The sequence below is a fragment of the Anomaloglossus baeobatrachus genome, chromosome 4, assembly GCF_048569485.1.
Source record: "Anomaloglossus baeobatrachus isolate aAnoBae1 chromosome 4, aAnoBae1.hap1, whole genome shotgun sequence".
Taxonomy (NCBI): domain Eukaryota; kingdom Metazoa; phylum Chordata; class Amphibia; order Anura; family Aromobatidae; genus Anomaloglossus; species Anomaloglossus baeobatrachus.
In genome coordinates, this window is record NC_134356.1 from 651264500 (window position 1) to 651280665 (window position 16166).

Sequence of the window (16166 nt, forward strand, 5' to 3'; positions counted from 1 at the left end):
AACTTTCTCGAGCCAGATAGGAGTCGAACCTACAATCTTCTGATCCGTAGTCAGATGCGTTATCCATTGCGCCACTGGCCCTGTTGGAGAAGCACCTCTACTTTCGCACCACTACTTTCGCACCACATCGATAAAGCAAAGGAAAAGCTGCAGCAGGAGGTTATTGCGAAACGTGCCTTTGTTGTTTTCTTACCAATCCAATCAGAAAAATAGGCAAATATTTCTGTCCAATCTCGATTTTGTGTTTCAGATGGAATAAATTTGTATCATCTGGAATTTATGTCTGAGGTTTCAATTTTTCTCACTTTTTCTGACCAGGCAAAATCATTTTTTACAGATAGTAACCATCGAAAGCAAGAGTACCACAAGTCAAACACAAAATGAAATGTTTGCCTCTTTTCTGATTGCTGCAAAGTATCCAAAACCAACTTTAAAGCTGTGTGAAGAAACCACAAAATGCCATGACCCGGATTCGAACCGGGGTTGCTGCGGCCACAACGCAGAGTACTCACCACTATACGATCATGGCAACTTTCTCGAGCCAGATAGGAGTCGAACCTACAATCTTCTGATCCGTAGTCAGATGCGTTATCCATTGCGCCACTGGCCCTGTTGGAGAAGCACCTCTACTTTCGCACCACTACTTTCGCACCACATCGATAAAGCAAAGGAAAAGCTGCAGCAGGAGGTTATTGCGAAACGTGCCTTTGTTGTTTTCTTACCAATCCAATCAGAAAAATAGGCAAATATTTCTGTTCAATCTCGATTTTGTGTTTCAGATGGAATAAATTTGTATCATCTGGAATTTATGTCTGAGGTTTCAATTTTTCTCACTTTTTCTGACCAGGCAAAATCATTTTTTACAGATAGTAACCATCGAAAGCAAGAGTACCACAAGTCAAACACAAAATGAAATGTTTGCCTCTTTTCTGATTGCTGCAAAGTATCCAAAACCAACTTTAAAGCTGTGTGAAGAAACCACAAAATGCCATAACCCGGATTCGAACCGGGGTTGCTGCGGCCACAACGCAGAGTACTCACCACTATACGATCATGGCAACTTTCTCGAGCCAGATAGGAGTCGAACCTACAATCTTCTGATCCGTAGTCAGATGCGTTATCCATTGCGCCACTGGCCCTGTTGGAGAAGCACCTCTACTTTCGCACCACTACTTTCGCACCACATCGATAAAGCAAAGGAAAAGCTGCAGCAGGAGGTTATTGCGAAACGTGCCTTTGTTGTTTTCTTACCAATCCAATCAGAAAAATAGGCAAATATTTCTGTCCAATCTCGATTTTGTGTTTCAGATGGAATAAATTTGTATCATCTGGAATTTATGTCTGAGGTTTCAATTTTTCTCACTTTTTCTGACCAGGCAAAATCATTTTTTACAGATAGTAACCATCGAAAGCAAGAGTACCACAAGTCAAACACAAAATGAAATGTTTGCCTCTTTTCTGATTGCTGCAAAGTATCCAAAACCAACTTTAAAGCTGTGTGAAGAAACCACAAAATGCCATGACCCGGATTCGAACCGGGGTTGCTGCGGCCACAACGCAGAGTACTCACCACTATACGATCATGGCAACTTTCTCGAGCCAGATAGGAGTCGAACCTACAATCTTCTGATCCGTAGTCAGATGCGTTATCCATTGCGCCACTGGCCCTGTTGGAGAAGCACCTCTACTTTCGCACCACTACTTTCGCACCACATCGATAAAGCAAAGGAAAAGCTGCAGCAGGAGGTTATTGCGAAACGTGCCTTTGTTGTTTTCTTACCAATCCAATCAGAAAAATAGGCAAATATTTCTGTCCAATCTCGATTTTGTGTTTCAGATGGAATAAATTTGTATCATCTGGAATTTATGTCTGAGGTTTCAATTTTTCTCACTTTTTCTGACCAGGCAAAATCATTTTTTACAGATAGTAACCATCGAAAGCAAGAGTACCACAAGTCAAACACAAAATGAAATGTTTGCCTCTTTTCTGATTGCTGCAAAGTATCCAAAACCAACTTTAAAGCTGTGTGAAGAAACCACAAAATGCCATGACCCGGATTCGAACCGGGGTTGCTGCGGCCACAACGCAGAGTACTCACCACTATACGATCATGGCAACTTTCTCGAGCCAGATAGGAGTCGAACCTACAATCTTCTGATCCGTAGTCAGATGCGTTATCCATTGCGCCACTGGCCCTGTTGGAGACGCACCTCTACTTTCGCACCACTACTTTCGCACCACATCGATAAAGCAAAGGAAAAGCTGCAGCAGGAGGTTATTGCGAAACGTGCCTTTGTTGTTTTCTTACCAATCCAATCAGAAAAATAGGCAAATATTTCTGTCCAATCTCGATTTTGTGTTTCAGATGGAATAAATTTGTATCATCTGGAATTTATGTCTGAGGTTTCAATTTTTCTCACTTTTTCTGACCAGGCAAAATCATTTTTTACAGATAGTAACCATCGAAAGCAAGAGTACCACAAGTCAAACACAAAATGAAATGTTTGCCTCTTTTCTGATTGCTGCAAAGTATCCAAAACCAACTTTAAAGCTGTGTGAAGAAACCACAAAATGCCATGACCCGGATTCGAACCGGGGTTGCTGCGGCCACAACGCAGAGTACTCACCACTAAACGATCATGGCAACTTTCTCGAGCCAGATAGGAGTCGAACCTACAATCTTCTGATCCGTAGTCAGATGCGTTATCCATTGCGCCACTGGCCCTGTTGGAGAAGCACCTCTACTTTCGCACCACTACTTTCGCACCACATCGATAAAGCAAAGGAAAAGCTGCAGCAGGAGGTTATTGCGAAACGTGCCTTTGTTGTTTTCTTACCAATCCAATCAGAAAAATAGGCAAATATTTCTGTCCAATCTCGATTTTGTGTTTCAGATGGAATAAATTTGTATCATCTGGAATTTATGTCTGAGGTTTCAATTTTTCTCACTTTTTCTGACCAGGCAAAATCATTTTTTACAGATACTAACCATCGAAAGCAAGAGTACCACAAGTCAAACACAAAATGAAATGTTTGCCTCTTTTCTGATTGCTGCAAAGTATCCAAAACCAACTTTAAAGCTGTGTGAAGAAACCACAAAATGCCATGACCCGGATTCGAACCGGGGTTGCTGCGGCCACAACGCAGAGTACTCACCACTATACGATCATGGCAACTTTCTCGAGCCAGATAGGAGTCGAACCTACAATCTTCTGATCCGTAGTCAGATGCGTTATCCATTGCGCCACTGGCCCTGTTGGAGAAGCACCTCTACTTTCGCACCACTACTTTCGCACCACATCGATAAAGCAAAGGAAAAGCTGCAGCAGGAGGTTATTGCGAAACGTGCCTTTGTTGTTTTCTTACCAATCCAATCAGAAAAATAGGCAAATATTTCTGTCCAATCTCGATTTTGTGTTTCAGATGGAATAAATTTGTATCATCTGGAATTTATGTCTGAGGTTTCAATTTTTCTCACTTTTTCTGACCAGGCAAAATCATTTTTTACAGATAGTAACCATCGAAAGCAAGAGTACCACAAGTCAAACACAAAATGAAATGTTTGCCTCTTTTCTGATTGCTGCAAAGTATCCAAAACCAACTTTAAAGCTGTGTGAAGAAACCACAAAATGCCATGACCCGGATTCGAACCGGGGTTGCTGCGGCCACAACGCAGAGTACTCACCACTATACGATCATGGCAACTTTCTCGAGCCAGATAGGAGTCGAACCTACAATCTTCTGATCCGTAGTCAGATGCGTTATCCATTGCGCCACTGGCCCTGTTGGAGAAGCACCTCTACTTTCGCACCACTACTTTCGCACCACATCGATAAAGCAAAGGAAAAGCTGCAGCAGGAGGTTATTGCGAAACGTGCCTTTGTTGTTTTCTTACCAATCCAATCAGAAAAATAGGCAAATATTTCTGTCCAATCTCGATTTTGTGTTTCAGATGGAATAAATTTGTATCATCTGGAATTTATGTCTGAAGTTTCAATTTTTCTCACTTTTTCTGACCAGGCAAAATCATTTTTTACAGATAGTAACCATCGAAAGCAAGAGTACCACAAGTCAAACACAAAATGAAATGTTTGCCTCTTTTCTGATTGCTGCAAAGTATCCAAAACCAACTTTAAAGCTGTGTGAAGAAACCACAAAATGCCATGACCCGGATTCGAACCGGGGTTGCTGCGGCCACAACGCAGAGTACTCACCACTATACGATCATGGCAACTTTCTCGAGCCAGATAGGAGTCGAACCTACAATCTTCTGATCCGTAGTCAGATGCGTTATCCATTGCGCCACTGGCCCTGTTGGAGAAGCACCTCTACTTTCGCACCACTACTTTCGCACCACATCGATAAAGCAAAGGAAAAGCTGCAGCAGGAGGTTATTGCGAAACGTGCCTTTGTTGTTTTCTTACCAATCCAATCAGAAAAATAGGCAAATATTTCTGTCCAATCTCGATTTTGTGTTTCAGATGGAATAAATTTGTATCATCTGGAATTTATGTCTGAGGTTTCAATTTTTCTCACTTTTTCTGACCAGGCAAAATCATTTTTTACAGATAGTAACCATCGAAAGCAAGAGTACCACAAGTCAAACACAAAATGAAATGTTTGCCTCTTTTCTGATTGCTGCAAAGTATCCAAAACCAACTTTAAAGCTGTGTGAAGAAACCACAAAATGCCATGACCCTGATTCGAACCGGGGTTGCTGCGGCCACAACGCAGAGTACTCACCACTATACGATCATGGCAACTTTCTCGAGCCAGATAGGAGTCGAACCTACAATCTTCTGATCCGTAGTCAGATGCGTTATCCATTGCGCCACTGGCCCTGTTGGAGAAGCACCTCTACTTTCGCACCACTACTTTCGCACCACATCGATAAAGCAAAGGAAAAGCTGCAGCAGGAGGTTATTGCGAAACGTGCCTTTGTTGTTTTCTTACCAATCCAATCAGAAAAATAGGCAAATATTTCTGTCCAATCTCGATTTTGTGTTTCAGATGGAATAAATTTGTATCATCTGGAATTTATGTCTGAGGTTTCAATTTTTCTCACTTTTTCTGACCAGGCAAAATTATTTTTTACAGATAGTAACCATCGAAAGCAAGAGTACCACAAGTCAAACACAAAATGAAATGTTTGCCTCTTTTCTGATTGCTGCAAAGTATCCAAAACCAACTTTAAAGCTGTGTGAAGAAACCACAAAATGCCATGACCCGGATTCGAACCGGGGTTGCTGCGGCCACAACGCAGAGTACTCACCACTATACGATCATGGCAACTTTCTCGAGCCAGATAGGAGTCGAACCTACAATCTTCTGATCCGTAGTCAGATGCGTTATCCATTGCGCCACTGGCCCTGTTGGAGAAGCACCTCTACTTTCGCACCACTACTTTCGCACCACATCGATAAAGCAAAGGAAAAGCTGCAGCAGGAGGTTATTGCGAAACGTGCCTTTGTTGTTTTCTTACCAATCCAATCAGAAAAATAGGCAAATATTTCTGTCCAATCTCGATTTTGTGTTTCAGATGGAATAAATTTGTATCATCTGGAATTTATGTCTGAGGTTTCAATTTTTCTCACTTTTTCTGACCAGGCAAAATCATTTTTTACAGATAGTAACCATCGAAAGCAAGAGTACCACAAGTCAAACACAAAATGAAATGTTTGCCTCTTTTCTGATTGCTGCAAAGTATCCAAAACCAACTTTAAAGCTGTGTGAAGAAACCACAAAATGCCATGACCCGGATTCGAACCGGGGTTGCTGCGGCCACAACGCAGAGTACTCACCACTATACGATCATGGCAACTTTCTCGAGCCAGATAGGAGTCGAACCTACAATCTTCTGATCCGTAGTCAGATGCGTTATCCATTGCGCCACTGGCCCTGTTGGAGAAGCACCTCTACTTTCGCACCACTACTTTCGCACCACATCGATAAAGCAAAGGAAAAGCTGCAGCAGGAGGTTATTGCGAAACGTGCCTTTGTTGTTTTCTTACCAATCCAATCAGAAAAATAGGCAAATATTTCTGTCCAATCTCGATTTTGTGTTTCAGATGGAATAAATTTGTATCATCTGGAATTTATGTCTGAGGTTTCAATTTTTCTCACTTTTTCTGACCAGGCAAAATCATTTTTTACAGATAGTAACCATCGAAAGCAAGAGTACCACAAGTCAAACACAAAATGAAATGTTTGCCTCTTTTCTGATTGCTGCAAAGTATCCAAAACCAACTTTAAAGCTGTGTGAAGAAACCACAAAATGCCATGACCCGGATTCGAACCGGGGTTGCTGCGGCCACAACGCAGAGTACTCACCACTATACGATCATGGCAACTTTCTCGAGCCAGATAGGAGTCGAACCTACAATCTTCTGATCCGTAGTCAGATGCGTTATCCATTGCGCCACTGGCCCTGTTGGAGAAGCACCTCTACTTTCGCACCACTACTTTCGCACCACATCGATAAAGCAAAGGAAAAGCTGCAGCAGGAGGTTATTGCGAAACGTGCCTTTGTTGTTTTCTTACCAATCCAATCAGAAAAATGGGCAAATATTTCTGTCCAATCTCGATTTTGTGTTTCAGATGGAATAAATTTGTATCATCTGGAATTTATGTCTGAGGTTTCAATTTTTCTCACTTTTTCTGACCAGGCAAAATCATTTTTTACAGATAGTAACCATCGAAAGCAAGAGTACCACAAGTCAAACACAAAATGAAATGTTTGCCTCTTTTCTGATTGCTGCAAAGTATCCAAAACCAACTTTAAAGCTGTGTGAAGAAACCACAAAATGCCATGACCCGGATTCGAACCGGGGTTGCTGCGGCCACAACGCAGAGTACTCACCACTATACGATCATGGCAACTTTCTCGATCCAGATAGGAGTCGAACCTACAATCTTCTGATCCGTAGTCAGCTGCGTTATCCATTGCGCCACTGGCCCTGTTGGAGAAGCACCTCTACTTTCGCACCACTACTTTCACACCACATCGATAAAGCAAAGGAAAAGCTGCAGCAGGAGGTTATTGCGAAACGTGCCTTTGTTGTTTTCTTACCAATCCAATCAGAAAAATAGGCAAATATTTCTGTCCAATCTCGATTTTGTGTTTCAGATGGAATAAATTTGTATCATCTGGAATTTATGTCTGAGGTTTCAATTTTTCTCACTTTTTCTGACCAGGCAAAATCATTTTTTACAGATAGTAACCATCGAAAGCAAGAGTACCACAAGTCAAACACAAAATGAAATGTTTGCCTCTTTTCTGATTGCTGCAAAGTATCCAAAACCAACTTTAAAGCTGTGTGAAGAAACCACAAAATGCCATGACCCGGATTCGAACCGGGGTTGCTGCGGCCACAACGCAGAGTACTCACCACTATACGATCATGGCAACTTTCTCGAGCCAGATAGGAGTCGAACCTACAATCTTCTGATCCGTAGTCAGATGCGTTATCCATTGCGCCACTGGCCCTGTTGGAGAAGCACCTCTACTTTCGCACCACTACTTTCGCACCACATCGATAAAGCAAAGGAAAAGCTGCAGCAGGAGGTTATTGCGAAACGTGCCTTTGTTGTTTTCTTACCAATCCAATCAGAAAAATAGGCAAATATTTCTGTCCAATCTCGATTTTGTGTTTCAGATGGAATAAATTTGTATCATCTGGAATTTATGTCTGAGGTTTCAATTTTTCTCACTTTTTCTGACCAGGCAAAATCATTTTTTACAGATAGTAACCATCGAAAGCAAGAGTACCACAAGTCAAACACAAAATGAAATGTTTGCCTCTTTTCTGATTGCTGCAAAGTATCCAAAACCAACTTTAAAGCTGTGTGAAGAAACCACAAAATGCCATGACCCGGATTCGAACCGGGGTTGCTGCGGCCACAACGCAGAGTACTCACCACTATACGATCATGGCAACTTTCTCGAGCCAGATAGGAGTCGAACCTACAATCTTCTGATCCGTAGTCAGATGCGTTATCCATTGCGCCACTGGCCCTGTTGGAGAAGCACCTCTACTTTCGCACCACTACTTTCGCACCACATCGATAAAGCAAAGGAAAAGCTGCAGCAGGAGGTTATTGCGAAACGTGCCTTTGTTGTTTTCTTACCAATCCAATCAGAAAAATAGGCAAATATTTCTGTCCAATCTCGATTTTGTGTTTCAGATGGAATAAATTTGTATCATCTGGAATTTATGTCTGAGGTTTCAATTTTTCTCACTTTTTCTGACCAGGCAAAATCATTTTTTACAGATAGTAACCATCGAAAGCAAGAGTACCACAAGTCAAACACAAAATGAAATGTTTGCCTCTTTTCTGATTGCTGCAAAGTATCCAAAACCAACTTTAAAGCTGTGTGAAGAAACCACAAAATGCCATGACCCGGATTCGAACCGGGGTTGCTGCGGCCACAACGCAGAGTACTCACCACTATACGATCATGGCAACTTTCTCGAGCCAGATAGGAGTCGAACCTACAATCTTCTGATCCGTAGTCAGATGCGTTATCCATTGCGCCACTGGCCCTGTTGGAGAAGCACCTCTACTTTCGCACCACTACTTTCGCACCACATCGATAAAGCAAAGGAAAAGCTGCAGCAGGAGGTTATTGCGAAACGTGCCTTTGTTGTTTTCTTACCAATCCAATCAGAAAAATAGGCAAATATTTCTGTCCAATCTCGATTTTGTGTTTCAGATGGAATAAATTTGTATCATCTGGAATTTATGTCTGAGGTTTCAATTTTTCTCACTTTTTCTGACCAGGCAAAATCATTTTTTACAGATAGTAACCATCGAAAGCAAGAGTACCACAAGTCAAACACAAAATGAAATGTTTGCCTCTTTTCTGATTGCTGCAAAGTATCCAAAACCAACTTTAAAGCTGTGTGAAGAAACCACAAAATGCCATGACCCGGATTCGAACCGGGGTTGCTGCGGCCACAACGCAGAGTACTCACCACTATACGATCATGGCAACTTTCTCGAGCCAGATAGGAATCGAACCTACAATCTTCTGATCCGTAGTCAGATGCGTTATCCATTGCGCCACTGGCCCTGTTGGAGAAGCACCTCTACTTTCGCACCACTACTTTCGCACCACATCGATAAAGCAAGGAAAAGCTGCAGCAGGAGGTTATTGCGAAACGTGCCTTTGTTGTTTTCTTACCAATCCAATCAGAAAAATAGGCAAATATTTCTGTCCAATCTCGATTTTGTGTTTCAGATGGAATAAATTTGTATCATCTGGAATTTATGTCTGAGGTTTCAATTTTTCTCACTTTTTCTGACCAGGCAAAATCATTTTTTACAGATAGTAACCATCGAAAGCAAGAGTACCACAAGTCAAACACAAAATGAAATGTTTGCCTCTTTTCTGATTGCTGCAAAGTATCCAAAACCAACTTTAAAGCTTTGTGAAGAAACCACAAAATGCCATGACCCGGATTCGAACCGGGGTTGCTGCGGCCACAACGCAGAGTACTCACCACTATACGATCATGGCAACTTTCTCGAGCCAGATAGGAGTCGAACCTACAATCTTCTGATCCGTAGTCAGATGCGTTATCCATTGCGCCACTGGCCCTGTTGGAGAAGCACCTCTACTTTCGCACCACTACTTTCGCACCACATCGATAAAGCAAAGGAAAAGCTGCAGCAGGAGGTTATTGCGAAACGTGCCTTTGTTGTTTTCTTACCAATCCAATCAGAAAAATAGGCAAATATTTCTGTCCAATCTCGATTTTGTGTTTCAGATGGAATAAATTTGTATCATCTGGAATTTATGTCTGAGGTTTCAATTTTTCTCACTTTTTCTGACCAGGCAAAATCATTTTTTACAGATAGTAACCATCGAAAGCAAGAGTACCACAAGTCAAACACAAAATGAAATGTTTGCCTCTTTTCTGATTGCTGCAAAGTATCCAAAACCAACTTTAAAGCTGTGTGAAGAAACCACAAAATGCCATGACCCGGATTCGAACCGGGGTTGCTGCGGCCACAACGCAGAGTACTCACCACTATACGATCATGGCAACTTTCTCGAGCCAGATAGGAGTCGAACCTACAATCTTCTGATCCGTAGTCAGATGCGTTATCCATTGCGCCACTGGCCCTGTTGGAGAAGCACCTCTACTTTCGCACCACTACTTTCGCACCACATCGATAAAGCAAAGGAAAAGCTGCAGCAGGAGGTTATTGCGAAACGTGCCTTTGTTGTTTTCTTACCAATCCAATCAGAAAAATAGGCAAATATTTCTGTCCAATCTCGATTTTGTGTTTCAGATGGAATAAATTTGTATCATCTGGAATTTATGTCTGAGGTTTCAATTTTTCTCACTTTTTCTGACCAGGCAAAATCATTTTTTACAGATAGTAACCATCGAAAGCAAGAGTACCACAAGTCAAACACAAAATGAAATGTTTGCCTCTTTTCTGATTGCTGCAAAGTATCCAAAACCAACTTTAAAGCTGTGTGAAGAAACCACAAAATGCCATGACCCGGATTCGAACCGGGGTTGCTGCGGCCACAACGCAGAGTACTCACCACTATACGATCATGGCAACTTTCTCGAGCCAGATAGGAGTCGAACCTACAATCTTCTGATCCGTAGTCAGATGCGTTATCCATTGCGCCACTGGCCCTGTTGGAGAAGCACCTCTACTTTCGCACCACTACTTTCGCACCACATCGATAAAGCAAAGGAAAAGCTGCAGCAGGAGGTTATTGCGAAACGTGCCTTTGTTGTTTTCTTACCAATCCAATCAGAAAAATAGGCAAATATTTCTGTCCAATCTCGATTTTGTGTTTCAGATGGAATAAATTTGTATCATCTGGAATTTATGTCTGAGGTTTCAATTTTTCTCACTTTTTCTGACCAGGCAAAATCATTTTTTACAGATAGTAACCATCGAAAGCAAGAGTACCACAAGTCAAACACAAAATGAAATGTTTGCCTCTTTTCTGATTGCTGCAAAGTATCCAAAACCAACTTTAAAGCTGTGTGAAGAAACCACAAAATGCCATGACCCGGATTCGAACCGGGGTTGCTGCGGCCACAACGCAGAGTACTCACCACTATACGATCATGGCAACTTTCTCGAGCCAGATAGGAGTCGAACCTACAATCTTCTGATCCGTAGTCAGATGCGTTATCCATTGCGCCACTGGCCCTGTTGGAGAAGCACCTCTACTTTCGCACCACTACTTTCGCACCACATCGATAAAGCAAAGGAAAAGCTGCAGCAGGAGGTTATTGCGAAACGTGCCTTTGTTGTTTTCTTACCAATCCAATCAGAAAAATAGGCAAATATTTCTGTCCAATCTCGATTTTGTGTTTCAGATGGAATAAATTTGTATCATCTGGAATTTATGTCTGAGGTTTCAATTTTTCTCACTTTTTCTGACCAGGCAAAATCATTTTTTACAGATAGTAACCATCGAAAGCAAGAGTACCACAAGTCAAACACAAAATGAAATGTTTGCCTCTTTTCTGATTGCTGCAAAGTATCCAAAACCAACTTTAAAGCTGTGTGAAGAAACCACAAAATGCCATGACCCGGATTCGAACCGGGGTTGCTGCGGCCACAACGCAGAGTACTCACCACTATACGATCATGGCAACTTTCTCGAGCCAGATAGGAGTCGAACCTACAATCTTCTGATCCGTAGTCAGATGCGTTATCCATTGCGCCACTGGCCCTGTTGGAGAAGCACCTCTACTTTCGCACCACTACTTTCGCACCACATCGATAAAGCAAAGGAAAAGCTGCAGCAGGAGGTTATTGCGAAACGTGCCTTTGTTGTTTTCTTACCAATCCAATCAGAAAAATAGGCAAATATTTCTGTCCAATCTCGATTTTGTGTTTCAGATGGAATAAATTTGTATCATCTGGAATTTATGTCTGAGGTTTCAATTTTTCTCACTTTTTCTGACCAGGCAAAATCATTTTTTACAGATAGTAACCATCGAAAGCAAGAGTACCACAAGTCAAACACAAAATTAAATGTTTGCCTCTTTTCTGATTGCTGCAAAGTATCTAAAACCAACTTTAAAGCTGTGTGAAGAAACCACAAAATGCCATGACCCGGATTCGAACCGGGGTTGCTGCGGCCACAACGCAGAGTACTCACCACTATACGATCATGGCAACTTTCTCGAGCCAGATAGGAGTCGAACCTACAATCTTCTGATCCGTAGTCAGATGCGTTATCCATTGCGCCACTGGCCCTGTTGGAGAAGCACCTCTACTTTCGCACCACTACTTTCGCACCACATCGATAAAGCAAAGGAAAAGCTGCAGCAGGAGGTTATTGCGAAACGTGCCTTTGTTGTTTTCTTACCAATCCAATCAGAAAAATAGGCAAATATTTCTGTCCAATCTCGATTTTGTGTTTCAGATGGAATAAATTTGTATCATCTGGAATTTATGTCTGAGGTTTCAATTTTTCTCACTTTTTCTGACCAGGCAAAATCATTTTTTACAGATAGTAACCATCGAAAGCAAGAGTACCACAAGTCAAACACAAAATGAAATGTTTGCCTCTTTTCTGATTGCTGCAAAGTATCCAAAACCAACTTTAAAGCTGTGTGAAGAAACCACAAAATGCCATGACCCGGATTCGAACCGGGGTTGCTGCGGCCACAACGCAGAGTACTCACCACTATACGATCATGGCAACTTTCTCGAGCCAGATAGGAGTCGAACCTACAATCTTCTGATCCGTAGTCAGATGCGTTATCCATTGCGCCACTGGCCCTGTTGGAGAAGCACCTCTACTTTCGCACCACTACTTTCGCACCACATCGATAAAGCAAAGGAAAAGCTGCAGCAGGAGGTTATTGCGAAACGTGCCTTTGTTGTTTTCTTACCAATCCAATCAGAAAAATAGGCAAATATTTCTGTCCAATCTCGATTTTGTGTTTCAGATGGAATAAATTTGTATCATCTGGAATTTATGTCTGAGGTTTCAATTTTTCTCACTTTTTCTGACCAGGCAAAATCATTTTTTACAGATAGTAACCATCGAAAGCAAGAGTACCACAAGTCAAACACAAAATGAAATGTTTGCCTCTTTTCTGATTCTGCAAAGTATCCAAAACCAACTTTAAAGCTGTGTGAAAAAACCACAAAATGCCATGACCCGGATTCGAACCGGGGTTGCTGCGGCCACAACGCAGAGTACTCACCACTATACGATCATGGCAACTTTCTCGAGCCAGATAGGAGTCGAACCTACAATCTTCTGATCCGTAGTCAGATGCGTTATCCATTGCGCCACTGGCCCTATTGGAGAAGCACCTCTACTTTCGCACCACTACTTTCGCACCACATCGATAAAGCAAAGGAAAAGCTGCAGCAGGAGGTTATTGCGAAACGTGCCTTTGTTGTTTTCTTACCAATCCAATCAGAAAAATAGGCAAATATTTCTGTCCAATCTCGATTTTGTGTTTCAGATGGAATAAATTTGTATCATCTGGAATTTATGTCTGAGGTTTCAATTTTTCTCACTTTTTCTGACCAGGCAAAATCATTTTTTACAGATAGTAACCATCGAAAGCAAGAGTACCACAAGTCAAACACAAAATGAAATGTTTGCCTCTTTTCTGATTGCTGCAAAGTATCCAAAACCAACTTTAAAGCTGTGTGAAGAAACCACAAAATGCCATGACCCGGATTCGAACCGGGGTTGCTGCGGCCACAACGCAGAGTACTCACCACTATACGATCATGGCAACTTTCTCGAGCCAGATAGGAGTCGAACCTACAATCTTCTGATCCGTAGTCAGATGCGTTATCCATTGCGCCACTGGCCCTGTTGGAGAAGCACCTCTACTTTCGCACCACTACTTTCGCACCACATCGATAAAGCAAAGGAAAAGCTGCAGCAGGAGGTTATTGCGAAACGTGCCTTTGTTGTTTTCTTACCAATCCAATCAGAAAAATAGGCAAATATTTCTGTCCAATCTCGATTTTGTGTTTCAGATGGAATAAATTTGTATCATCTGGAATTTATGTCTGAGGTTTCAATTTTTCTCACTTTTTCTGACCAGGCAAAATCATTTTTTACAGATAGTAACCATCGAAAGCAAGAGTACCACAAGTCAAACACAAAATGAAATGTTTGCCTCTTTTCTGATTGCTGCAAAGTATCCAAAACCAACTTTAAAGCTGTGTGAAGAAACCACAAAATGCCATGACCCGGATTCGAACCGGGGTTGCTGCGGCCACAACGCAGAGTACTCACCACTATACGATCATGGCAACTTTCTCGAGCCAGATAGGAGTCGAACCTACAATCTTCTGATCCGTAGTCAGATGCGTTATCCATTGCGCCACTGGCCCTGTTGGAGAAGCACCTCTACTTTCGCACCACTACTTTCGCACCACATCGATAAAGCAAAGGAAAAGCTGCAGCAGGAGGTTATTGCGAAACGTGCCTTTGTTGTTTTCTTACCAATCCAATCAGAAAAATAGGCAAATATTTCTGTCCAATCTCGATTTTGTGTTTCAGATGGAATAAATTTGTATCATCTGGAATTTATGTCTGAGGTTTCAATTTTTCTCACTTTTTCTGACCAGGCAAAATCATTTTTTACAGATAGTAACCATCGAAAGCAAGAGTACCACAAGTCAAACACAAAATGAAATGTTTGCCTCTTTTCTGATTGCTGCAAAGTATCCAAAACCAACTTTAAAGCTGTGTGAAGAAACCACAAAATGCCATGACCCGGATTCGAACCGGGGTTGCTGCGGCCACAACGCAGAGTACTCACCACTATACGATCATGGCAACTTTCTCGAGCCAGATAGGAGTCGAACCTACAATCTTCTGATCCGTAGTCAGATGCGTTATCCATTGCGCCACTGGCCCTGTTGGAGAAGCACCTCTACTTTCGCACCACTACTTTCGCACCACATCGATAAAGCAAAGGAAAAGCTGCAGCAGGAGGTTATTGCGAAACGTGCCTTTGTTGTTTTCTTACCAATCCAATCAGAAAAATAGGCAAATATTTCTGTCCAATCTCGATTTTGTGTTTCAGATGGAATAAATTTGTATCATCTGGAATTTATGTCTGAGGTTTCAATTTTTCTCACTTTTTCTGACCAGGCAAAATCATTTTTTACAGATAGTAACCATCGAAAGCAAGAGTACCACAAGTCAAACACAAAATGAAATGTTTGCCTCTTTTCTGATTGCTGCAAAGTATCCAAAACCAACTTTAAAGCTGTGTGAAGAAACCACAAAATGCCATGACCCGGATTCGAACCGGGGTTGCTGCGGCCACAACGCAGAGTACTCACCACTATACGATCATGGCAACTTTCTCGAGCCAGATAGGAGTCGAACCTACAATCTTCTGATCCGTAGTCAGATGCGTTATCCATTGCGCCACTGGCCCTGTTGGAGAAGCACCTCTACTTTCGCACCACTACTTTCGCACCACATCGATAAAGCAAAGGAAAAGCTGCAGCAGGAGGTTATTGCGAAACGTGCCTTTGTTGTTTTCTTACCAATCCAATCAGAAAAATAGGCAAATATTTCTGTCCAATCTCGATTTTGTGTTTCAGATGGAATAAATTTGTATCATCTGGAATTTATGTCTGAGGTTTCAATTTTTCTCACTTTTTCTGACCAGGCAAAATCATTTTTTACAGATAGTAACCATCGAAAGCAAGAGTACCACAAGTCAAACACAAAATGAAATGTTTGCCTCTTTTCTGATTGCTGCAAAGTATCCAAAACCAACTTTAAAGCTGTGTGAAGAAACCACAAAATGCCATGACCCGGATTCGAACCGGGGTTGCTGCGGCCACAACGCAGAGTACTCACCACTATACGATCATGGCAACTTTCTCGAGCCAGATAGGAGTCGAACCTACAATCTTCTGATCCGTAGTCAGATGCGTTATCCATTGCGCCACTGGCCCTGTTGGAGAAGCACCTCTACTTTCGCACCACTACTTTCGCACCACATCGATAAAGCAAAGGAAAAGCTGCAGCAGGAGGTTATTGCGAAACGTGCCTTTGTTGTTTTCTTACCAATCCAATCAGAAAAATAGGCAAATATTTCTGTCCAATCTCGATTTTGTGTTTCAGATGGAATAAATTTGTATCATCTGGAATTTATGTCTGAGGTTTCAATTT

At 41.9% G+C, this 16166-nt stretch overlaps 58 non-coding genes across 58 annotated transcripts; all 58 read right to left on the reverse strand.

Annotated features, from left to right (window-relative positions):
• Positions 1-8: 8 nt before the first annotated feature.
• TRNAR-ACG (transfer RNA arginine (anticodon ACG)) lies at positions 9-81 on the reverse strand. Its single transcript has one exon. It is a non-coding gene; the product is annotated as a tRNA-Arg (tRNA).
• Positions 82-457: 376 nt separating this feature from the next.
• Positions 458-529, reverse strand: TRNAH-GUG (transfer RNA histidin (anticodon GUG)). The gene has a single exon. It is a non-coding gene; the product is annotated as a tRNA-His (tRNA).
• An 8-nt stretch (positions 530-537) lies between these two features.
• Positions 538-610, reverse strand: TRNAR-ACG (transfer RNA arginine (anticodon ACG)). Its single transcript has one exon. It is a non-coding gene; the product is annotated as a tRNA-Arg (tRNA).
• A 376-nt stretch (positions 611-986) lies between these two features.
• TRNAH-GUG (transfer RNA histidin (anticodon GUG)) lies at positions 987-1058 on the reverse strand. Its single transcript has one exon. It is a non-coding gene; the product is annotated as a tRNA-His (tRNA).
• Positions 1059-1066: 8 nt separating this feature from the next.
• Positions 1067-1139, reverse strand: TRNAR-ACG (transfer RNA arginine (anticodon ACG)). Its single transcript has one exon. It is a non-coding gene; the product is annotated as a tRNA-Arg (tRNA).
• Positions 1140-1515: 376 nt separating this feature from the next.
• TRNAH-GUG (transfer RNA histidin (anticodon GUG)) lies at positions 1516-1587 on the reverse strand. The gene has a single exon. It is a non-coding gene; the product is annotated as a tRNA-His (tRNA).
• Positions 1588-1595: 8 nt separating this feature from the next.
• Positions 1596-1668, reverse strand: TRNAR-ACG (transfer RNA arginine (anticodon ACG)). The gene has a single exon. It is a non-coding gene; the product is annotated as a tRNA-Arg (tRNA).
• Positions 1669-2044: 376 nt separating this feature from the next.
• On the reverse strand, positions 2045-2116 carry TRNAH-GUG (transfer RNA histidin (anticodon GUG)). The gene has a single exon. It is a non-coding gene; the product is annotated as a tRNA-His (tRNA).
• An 8-nt stretch (positions 2117-2124) lies between these two features.
• On the reverse strand, positions 2125-2197 carry TRNAR-ACG (transfer RNA arginine (anticodon ACG)). The gene has a single exon. It is a non-coding gene; the product is annotated as a tRNA-Arg (tRNA).
• Positions 2198-2653: 456 nt separating this feature from the next.
• Positions 2654-2726, reverse strand: TRNAR-ACG (transfer RNA arginine (anticodon ACG)). Its single transcript has one exon. It is a non-coding gene; the product is annotated as a tRNA-Arg (tRNA).
• Positions 2727-3102: 376 nt separating this feature from the next.
• On the reverse strand, positions 3103-3174 carry TRNAH-GUG (transfer RNA histidin (anticodon GUG)). Its single transcript has one exon. It is a non-coding gene; the product is annotated as a tRNA-His (tRNA).
• An 8-nt stretch (positions 3175-3182) lies between these two features.
• TRNAR-ACG (transfer RNA arginine (anticodon ACG)) lies at positions 3183-3255 on the reverse strand. The gene has a single exon. It is a non-coding gene; the product is annotated as a tRNA-Arg (tRNA).
• Positions 3256-3631: 376 nt separating this feature from the next.
• TRNAH-GUG (transfer RNA histidin (anticodon GUG)) lies at positions 3632-3703 on the reverse strand. Its single transcript has one exon. It is a non-coding gene; the product is annotated as a tRNA-His (tRNA).
• Positions 3704-3711: 8 nt separating this feature from the next.
• TRNAR-ACG (transfer RNA arginine (anticodon ACG)) lies at positions 3712-3784 on the reverse strand. The gene has a single exon. It is a non-coding gene; the product is annotated as a tRNA-Arg (tRNA).
• A 376-nt stretch (positions 3785-4160) lies between these two features.
• On the reverse strand, positions 4161-4232 carry TRNAH-GUG (transfer RNA histidin (anticodon GUG)). The gene has a single exon. It is a non-coding gene; the product is annotated as a tRNA-His (tRNA).
• An 8-nt stretch (positions 4233-4240) lies between these two features.
• On the reverse strand, positions 4241-4313 carry TRNAR-ACG (transfer RNA arginine (anticodon ACG)). The gene has a single exon. It is a non-coding gene; the product is annotated as a tRNA-Arg (tRNA).
• A 456-nt stretch (positions 4314-4769) lies between these two features.
• On the reverse strand, positions 4770-4842 carry TRNAR-ACG (transfer RNA arginine (anticodon ACG)). Its single transcript has one exon. It is a non-coding gene; the product is annotated as a tRNA-Arg (tRNA).
• Positions 4843-5218: 376 nt separating this feature from the next.
• TRNAH-GUG (transfer RNA histidin (anticodon GUG)) lies at positions 5219-5290 on the reverse strand. The gene has a single exon. It is a non-coding gene; the product is annotated as a tRNA-His (tRNA).
• Positions 5291-5298: 8 nt separating this feature from the next.
• Positions 5299-5371, reverse strand: TRNAR-ACG (transfer RNA arginine (anticodon ACG)). The gene has a single exon. It is a non-coding gene; the product is annotated as a tRNA-Arg (tRNA).
• A 376-nt stretch (positions 5372-5747) lies between these two features.
• TRNAH-GUG (transfer RNA histidin (anticodon GUG)) lies at positions 5748-5819 on the reverse strand. The gene has a single exon. It is a non-coding gene; the product is annotated as a tRNA-His (tRNA).
• Positions 5820-5827: 8 nt separating this feature from the next.
• TRNAR-ACG (transfer RNA arginine (anticodon ACG)) lies at positions 5828-5900 on the reverse strand. Its single transcript has one exon. It is a non-coding gene; the product is annotated as a tRNA-Arg (tRNA).
• Positions 5901-6276: 376 nt separating this feature from the next.
• On the reverse strand, positions 6277-6348 carry TRNAH-GUG (transfer RNA histidin (anticodon GUG)). The gene has a single exon. It is a non-coding gene; the product is annotated as a tRNA-His (tRNA).
• An 8-nt stretch (positions 6349-6356) lies between these two features.
• On the reverse strand, positions 6357-6429 carry TRNAR-ACG (transfer RNA arginine (anticodon ACG)). Its single transcript has one exon. It is a non-coding gene; the product is annotated as a tRNA-Arg (tRNA).
• Positions 6430-6805: 376 nt separating this feature from the next.
• Positions 6806-6877, reverse strand: TRNAH-GUG (transfer RNA histidin (anticodon GUG)). The gene has a single exon. It is a non-coding gene; the product is annotated as a tRNA-His (tRNA).
• A 457-nt stretch (positions 6878-7334) lies between these two features.
• TRNAH-GUG (transfer RNA histidin (anticodon GUG)) lies at positions 7335-7406 on the reverse strand. Its single transcript has one exon. It is a non-coding gene; the product is annotated as a tRNA-His (tRNA).
• Positions 7407-7414: 8 nt separating this feature from the next.
• TRNAR-ACG (transfer RNA arginine (anticodon ACG)) lies at positions 7415-7487 on the reverse strand. The gene has a single exon. It is a non-coding gene; the product is annotated as a tRNA-Arg (tRNA).
• Positions 7488-7863: 376 nt separating this feature from the next.
• Positions 7864-7935, reverse strand: TRNAH-GUG (transfer RNA histidin (anticodon GUG)). Its single transcript has one exon. It is a non-coding gene; the product is annotated as a tRNA-His (tRNA).
• An 8-nt stretch (positions 7936-7943) lies between these two features.
• On the reverse strand, positions 7944-8016 carry TRNAR-ACG (transfer RNA arginine (anticodon ACG)). Its single transcript has one exon. It is a non-coding gene; the product is annotated as a tRNA-Arg (tRNA).
• Positions 8017-8392: 376 nt separating this feature from the next.
• On the reverse strand, positions 8393-8464 carry TRNAH-GUG (transfer RNA histidin (anticodon GUG)). Its single transcript has one exon. It is a non-coding gene; the product is annotated as a tRNA-His (tRNA).
• Positions 8465-8472: 8 nt separating this feature from the next.
• Positions 8473-8545, reverse strand: TRNAR-ACG (transfer RNA arginine (anticodon ACG)). The gene has a single exon. It is a non-coding gene; the product is annotated as a tRNA-Arg (tRNA).
• A 376-nt stretch (positions 8546-8921) lies between these two features.
• Positions 8922-8993, reverse strand: TRNAH-GUG (transfer RNA histidin (anticodon GUG)). The gene has a single exon. It is a non-coding gene; the product is annotated as a tRNA-His (tRNA).
• Positions 8994-9001: 8 nt separating this feature from the next.
• On the reverse strand, positions 9002-9074 carry TRNAR-ACG (transfer RNA arginine (anticodon ACG)). Its single transcript has one exon. It is a non-coding gene; the product is annotated as a tRNA-Arg (tRNA).
• Positions 9075-9449: 375 nt separating this feature from the next.
• TRNAH-GUG (transfer RNA histidin (anticodon GUG)) lies at positions 9450-9521 on the reverse strand. The gene has a single exon. It is a non-coding gene; the product is annotated as a tRNA-His (tRNA).
• Positions 9522-9529: 8 nt separating this feature from the next.
• Positions 9530-9602, reverse strand: TRNAR-ACG (transfer RNA arginine (anticodon ACG)). Its single transcript has one exon. It is a non-coding gene; the product is annotated as a tRNA-Arg (tRNA).
• Positions 9603-9978: 376 nt separating this feature from the next.
• TRNAH-GUG (transfer RNA histidin (anticodon GUG)) lies at positions 9979-10050 on the reverse strand. The gene has a single exon. It is a non-coding gene; the product is annotated as a tRNA-His (tRNA).
• Positions 10051-10058: 8 nt separating this feature from the next.
• Positions 10059-10131, reverse strand: TRNAR-ACG (transfer RNA arginine (anticodon ACG)). The gene has a single exon. It is a non-coding gene; the product is annotated as a tRNA-Arg (tRNA).
• A 376-nt stretch (positions 10132-10507) lies between these two features.
• On the reverse strand, positions 10508-10579 carry TRNAH-GUG (transfer RNA histidin (anticodon GUG)). The gene has a single exon. It is a non-coding gene; the product is annotated as a tRNA-His (tRNA).
• Positions 10580-10587: 8 nt separating this feature from the next.
• On the reverse strand, positions 10588-10660 carry TRNAR-ACG (transfer RNA arginine (anticodon ACG)). The gene has a single exon. It is a non-coding gene; the product is annotated as a tRNA-Arg (tRNA).
• A 376-nt stretch (positions 10661-11036) lies between these two features.
• On the reverse strand, positions 11037-11108 carry TRNAH-GUG (transfer RNA histidin (anticodon GUG)). Its single transcript has one exon. It is a non-coding gene; the product is annotated as a tRNA-His (tRNA).
• An 8-nt stretch (positions 11109-11116) lies between these two features.
• On the reverse strand, positions 11117-11189 carry TRNAR-ACG (transfer RNA arginine (anticodon ACG)). The gene has a single exon. It is a non-coding gene; the product is annotated as a tRNA-Arg (tRNA).
• Positions 11190-11565: 376 nt separating this feature from the next.
• On the reverse strand, positions 11566-11637 carry TRNAH-GUG (transfer RNA histidin (anticodon GUG)). The gene has a single exon. It is a non-coding gene; the product is annotated as a tRNA-His (tRNA).
• Positions 11638-11645: 8 nt separating this feature from the next.
• On the reverse strand, positions 11646-11718 carry TRNAR-ACG (transfer RNA arginine (anticodon ACG)). The gene has a single exon. It is a non-coding gene; the product is annotated as a tRNA-Arg (tRNA).
• A 376-nt stretch (positions 11719-12094) lies between these two features.
• Positions 12095-12166, reverse strand: TRNAH-GUG (transfer RNA histidin (anticodon GUG)). The gene has a single exon. It is a non-coding gene; the product is annotated as a tRNA-His (tRNA).
• An 8-nt stretch (positions 12167-12174) lies between these two features.
• On the reverse strand, positions 12175-12247 carry TRNAR-ACG (transfer RNA arginine (anticodon ACG)). The gene has a single exon. It is a non-coding gene; the product is annotated as a tRNA-Arg (tRNA).
• A 376-nt stretch (positions 12248-12623) lies between these two features.
• TRNAH-GUG (transfer RNA histidin (anticodon GUG)) lies at positions 12624-12695 on the reverse strand. Its single transcript has one exon. It is a non-coding gene; the product is annotated as a tRNA-His (tRNA).
• An 8-nt stretch (positions 12696-12703) lies between these two features.
• On the reverse strand, positions 12704-12776 carry TRNAR-ACG (transfer RNA arginine (anticodon ACG)). The gene has a single exon. It is a non-coding gene; the product is annotated as a tRNA-Arg (tRNA).
• Positions 12777-13151: 375 nt separating this feature from the next.
• On the reverse strand, positions 13152-13223 carry TRNAH-GUG (transfer RNA histidin (anticodon GUG)). Its single transcript has one exon. It is a non-coding gene; the product is annotated as a tRNA-His (tRNA).
• Positions 13224-13231: 8 nt separating this feature from the next.
• On the reverse strand, positions 13232-13304 carry TRNAR-ACG (transfer RNA arginine (anticodon ACG)). Its single transcript has one exon. It is a non-coding gene; the product is annotated as a tRNA-Arg (tRNA).
• Positions 13305-13680: 376 nt separating this feature from the next.
• Positions 13681-13752, reverse strand: TRNAH-GUG (transfer RNA histidin (anticodon GUG)). The gene has a single exon. It is a non-coding gene; the product is annotated as a tRNA-His (tRNA).
• Positions 13753-13760: 8 nt separating this feature from the next.
• On the reverse strand, positions 13761-13833 carry TRNAR-ACG (transfer RNA arginine (anticodon ACG)). Its single transcript has one exon. It is a non-coding gene; the product is annotated as a tRNA-Arg (tRNA).
• A 376-nt stretch (positions 13834-14209) lies between these two features.
• Positions 14210-14281, reverse strand: TRNAH-GUG (transfer RNA histidin (anticodon GUG)). The gene has a single exon. It is a non-coding gene; the product is annotated as a tRNA-His (tRNA).
• Positions 14282-14289: 8 nt separating this feature from the next.
• On the reverse strand, positions 14290-14362 carry TRNAR-ACG (transfer RNA arginine (anticodon ACG)). Its single transcript has one exon. It is a non-coding gene; the product is annotated as a tRNA-Arg (tRNA).
• A 376-nt stretch (positions 14363-14738) lies between these two features.
• Positions 14739-14810, reverse strand: TRNAH-GUG (transfer RNA histidin (anticodon GUG)). Its single transcript has one exon. It is a non-coding gene; the product is annotated as a tRNA-His (tRNA).
• An 8-nt stretch (positions 14811-14818) lies between these two features.
• On the reverse strand, positions 14819-14891 carry TRNAR-ACG (transfer RNA arginine (anticodon ACG)). Its single transcript has one exon. It is a non-coding gene; the product is annotated as a tRNA-Arg (tRNA).
• A 376-nt stretch (positions 14892-15267) lies between these two features.
• On the reverse strand, positions 15268-15339 carry TRNAH-GUG (transfer RNA histidin (anticodon GUG)). The gene has a single exon. It is a non-coding gene; the product is annotated as a tRNA-His (tRNA).
• Positions 15340-15347: 8 nt separating this feature from the next.
• TRNAR-ACG (transfer RNA arginine (anticodon ACG)) lies at positions 15348-15420 on the reverse strand. The gene has a single exon. It is a non-coding gene; the product is annotated as a tRNA-Arg (tRNA).
• Positions 15421-15796: 376 nt separating this feature from the next.
• Positions 15797-15868, reverse strand: TRNAH-GUG (transfer RNA histidin (anticodon GUG)). Its single transcript has one exon. It is a non-coding gene; the product is annotated as a tRNA-His (tRNA).
• An 8-nt stretch (positions 15869-15876) lies between these two features.
• On the reverse strand, positions 15877-15949 carry TRNAR-ACG (transfer RNA arginine (anticodon ACG)). Its single transcript has one exon. It is a non-coding gene; the product is annotated as a tRNA-Arg (tRNA).
• Positions 15950-16166: the final 217 nt, after the last annotated feature.